At 42.1% G+C, this 4,600-nt stretch overlaps 1 long non-coding RNA gene across 1 annotated transcript; it reads right to left on the reverse strand.

Annotated features, from left to right (window-relative positions):
- Positions 1-741: 741 nt before the first annotated feature.
- Positions 742-3,743, reverse strand: LOC145876306 (uncharacterized). Its single transcript, XR_014391492.1, has 3 exons — positions 3,568-3,743; positions 3,310-3,356; positions 742-2,918 (listed from the first exon to the last, which is right to left on the reverse strand). It is a non-coding gene; the product is annotated as an uncharacterized LOC145876306 (long non-coding RNA).
- Positions 3,744-4,600: the final 857 nt, after the last annotated feature.

Consider the following 4,600-nt stretch of genomic DNA (forward strand, 5'->3'; position numbering starts at 1 on the left):
AGGGTTATGAGAGAACCCCCACATCACTAGCTTCTCTTTATTCAACCTGCCATCTACCCACCTGGGGACTGAGGGTTATGAGAGAACCCCCACATCACTAGCTTGCAGGTTCTGCAGCCTTGTAAAGATAAGGAGGGGATGACTGGGAGGCAGGTTGGCATTTATTGTCATGAATCTTGCCCTGGAGGCAGGTTGGTATTTATTGTCATGAATCTTGCCCTGGAGGCAGGTTGGCATTTATTGTTATGAATCTTGTTCTGGAGGCAGGTTGGCATTTATTGTCATGAATCTTGTTCTGGAGGCAGGTTGGCATTTATTGTCATGAATCTTGTTCTGGAGGCAGGTTGGCATTTATTGTCATGAATCTTGCCCTGGAGGCAGGTTGGCATTTATTGGTATGAATCTTGCCCTCTAGGCAGTTCAGCAAAGTATTCACTAGCTGGCACAGGCACAAAGTAATACAATCAGATTTTAATCCTTACCTCAACCCTAACCACACTGCTAATCCTTCCCTTAAATTAAGACCATAAAACAACATTATTTTCCACAGCCAATTCTGACTTTGCAGCTGACATATCTAGAGGAAATCGCACAGTTCTGCCTCCAGGTCAAGATTCATGACAAACGTCAACATGAGACAGGGAGAAGCAATGTAAAAATCAATAACGAAATTGTTTTCACAATTAACATGCTTTTTCTTGTTTCAAGTATGTTTTATTATGAAAAGTACAATATATCCATATATACTTGTACAACTATGAAGCGTATGTCCACATATAATTGTACAATTTGTTTTTCCAACATAAAAGACAAGAAATGATCACATTGATATTTTAACAGTGTTATTTTAAGAGTTTAAATGTTTAAACAGAGGATACATCTAAAACAGGATAAAACAATTGCAGTATGTTGTGAGAATGTTACTTTAACGTCGACTCATAACGTCACACTATAACTACATGGGAGTCTTGTGGAAAGACTGCATGTTGTTTTGGGTGGATTGAGTGACGTCTTCATCAACATTTTGCAGAATATTCCAATAATATTTTCACCTCGTCGGCTGCAGACATTCATAAGGAGTTCCAGTAGTTTATTTGCCATTTGCAGGTATTAAAAGTAATACATACATTGTAATTCCTTGTTGGATCTCTCTCACATACAGGACAGTACATACCAGAGGAGGCTGCTGAGTGGAGGACGGCTCATAATAATGTCTGGAACAGAGTGAATGAAATGGAACACATGGAAACCACGTGTTTGATACCATTCCACTTATTCCACTCCAGCCATTACAAGCCTGTCCTCCCTAAATAAGGTCCCACCAACCTCCTGTGGTACAAACACAAACAGTAAAATATATAATAAAAAATGCAAAGTGGTAAAAGATCAGAAAATATTACAAGCCTGTCACGTGTGAGTGTATGTGTGTTTGTCCAGTTTGAGTGGGTGGCCAGCGTGTGTGTGTGTGTGCCTAGTGTGTGTGTTTGTGTCCAGTGTGTGTGTGTCCAGTGTGTGTGTGTGTCCAGAATGTGTGTGTGTGTGTGTGTGTGTGTCCAGTGTACGTGTTCAGTGTGTGTGTTGAGAGTGTGTGTCTATTTTGTGTATGTCCAGTTTGTGTGTGTGTCCATTTTGTGTCCAGTGTGTGTGTGTTGGGTGTGAGTGTGTTGGGTGTGTGTGTTCAGTGTATGTTTATGTGTGTGTGTGTGTGTCCAGTTTGTGTCCAGTGTGTGTGTGTGTGTGTCCAGTGTGTGTGTGTGTGTCCAGTGTGTGTGTGTGTGTCCAGTGTGTGTGTGTGTGTGTCCAGTGTGTGTGTGTGTGTGTCCAGTTTGTGTGTGTATGTCCAGTTTGTGTCCAGTGTGTGTGTGTCCATTTTGTTTCCAGTGTGTGTGTATCCAGTGTGTGTGCGTATGTGTGTGTGTGTCCTGTGTGTTTGGTGTGTCTAGTGTGTGTGTGTCCAGTGTGTGTGTCTGTGTCCAGTGTGTGTGTGTGTGTCCAGTGTGTGTGTATGGGTGTGTCCAGAATGTGTGTGTGTGTCCCTTTTGTGTCCAGTGTGTGTGTATGTCAAGTTTATGTCTGGTTTGTGTGTGTGTGTGTGTGTGTGTGTGTGTGTCCAGTGTGTGTGTCCATTTTGTGTCCAGTGTGTGTGTGTCCATTTTGTTTCCAGTGTGTGTGTATATCCAGTGTGTGTGTGTGTGCTGTGTGTTTGGTGTGTCTAGTGTGTGTGTGTGTGTGTGTGTGTGTCCAGTTTGTGTCCAGTGTGTGTGTGTGTGTCCAGTTTGTGTCCAGTGTGTGTGTGTGTCTCCAGTGTGTGTGTGTGTGTCTGTGTCCAGTGTGTGTGTGTGTGTGTGTGTGTGTGTCCGTGTCCGTGTGTCCGTGTGTGTCCAGTTATTATTTCAGGGACACTGATTCGCCAACATCATAAACCCCAAACCCTGGATAGAGGGGCTCAGTGAATGTGGAGGTGAATGTGATCAGGTGGGTCAGTGTGTCAGAGGAGGCTCTATAGAAGGACAGAGTGCCGGCTGGCCAGTCCAGATACACTCCTACTCTGTGGGGGCTGGAGGAGGGGACGTCTATGGTAGTGGAGTTATTATTATGCCAGGCAGAGTATCTGTTGTCAGAGCAGAACAGACTCCAGGACTTGTCATTGCATCCAAGACAACAGTCATCACCCCCTTCTCTCCTGCTGATTCCTTTATATGTCACTCCTATAACAGCCCAACTCCCACTCCACTCTACCTCCCAGTAACAGCGCCCAGTCAGACCCTCTCTACACAGCACCTGTCCCCAGTCCTTAAATCTCTCTGGGTGATCAGGATACGGCTGCTCCTCTGTCCTACATGTCACCTTTCTGTTCTCCTCAGACAGAGAGAGGAGTCTGTCTACTGTGTTTAGGTCCAGTGTGAGATCACAGACATCTGATGGATGAAACCAGACACAATATTAGAAATCATCATCATTCACATTAGAATGTTAACTCACTTTTCACTAATTCATTTAATGTAGATGATTCTAGGTATCAAAAGGAGAAGTTAAGGTAACTTGAGACTTGTTGAATGATCATATGTTATACTGTATGGTAATATAAAACACAGTTATTCACATTAATTACACACACACACACGCACGCACGCACACACACACACATTGTCAAAGCAACTCTTTGTAAACGTTGGTGTCCCTGATTTGTGCTTCTGTAGAACTACAGATGATATTTAATATGACCAAGTCAGTAATGATGGTGGTCTTTGACTTAACTTGAATTAAGACTTATTCTTAGTCATATTCTTCACAGCAGTCAACACTCACATTTTCTAAGTCCAGGTTTCATTCTGTTCCCTCCACCATGTTCCACACTGTAGCGGTAAGCAGAAAAACAGACAGTCATTGAGGGATACACCTGAACACACACACACACACACACACACACACACACACACACACACACACACACACACACACACACAGCATATAACTTTGTCCAAGTGGTGGTCAGATTGTTTGTCTTAACTAGCCTGAAAAGTCAAACATGTCTGATATGAACATTGACATAAACCCTCTACATACTTGAGTTTCTCCAGTCTGCAGTGTGGATCCTCCAGTCCAGCAGAGAGCAGTCTGACTCCTGAGTCTCCTGGGTGATTGTAGCTCAGGTCCAGCTCTCTCAGGTGTGAGGGGTTTGACCTCAGAGCTGAGACCAGAGAAGCACAGCCTTCCTCTGTGACTAGACAGCCTGACAGCCTGCAAAGAGTCAAATCATATTAAAAGCACACTGCTATTCTTTGGTGGTGAAAATAGTGGCAGTATATTTCTTCAACATATTCAGATACATCAGTGTCCTGAAACCTTCCATATCTATTCAGAAATTAATGTTTCATTATTAGAAATGACAAATTATCAAAGTTTTGCCTGCAGATAGAAACATGTATAGTACAAATATTTGAGTAGACTGATCAGACCAGTTTAAAAGCAGTATCAGTCAAAAGACAGACAGTGAGGTATCAGATTTAGATTGTATTGAGTATACAGTCCACACCATATCTATTTTGACAGTGAAGATAACATTTTAGATGTGGCTCTAAACTCCAACATTTTGGATTTCAGATCAAATGTTTCATATGAGGTGACAGTATATAATGCCACCTTTTATTTGAGGATATTTTCATACATATCTGTTTCACCATTTAGAAAAATGAAAGCACTTTATGTATCTAGTCCCCCCATTTGAAGAAGTCATAAGTATTCTGACTAATTCAATAATAAAATGGTGGATGATGACTGGATTAACATGCTAACCTCTCACCATTACCAATAACAGAGGATACAACAAAACATGCTAACCTCTCACCATTACCAATAACAGAGACTACAACAAAACATGCTAACCTCTCACCATTACCAGTAACAGAGGCTACAACAAAACATGCTAACCTCTCACCATTACCAATAACAGAGACTACAACAAAACATGCTAACCTCTCACCATTACCAATAACAGAGGCTACAACAAAACATGCTAACCTCTCAACATTACCAATAACAGAGGATACAACAAAACATGCTAACCTCTCAACATTACCAATAACAGAGGGGGTTTGAT

This window comes from Salmo salar, unplaced genomic scaffold (genome assembly GCF_965601325.2).
Source record: "Salmo salar unplaced genomic scaffold, fSalSal1 ptg000566l, whole genome shotgun sequence".
Classification (NCBI taxonomy): Eukaryota; Metazoa; Chordata; class Actinopteri; order Salmoniformes; family Salmonidae; genus Salmo; species Salmo salar.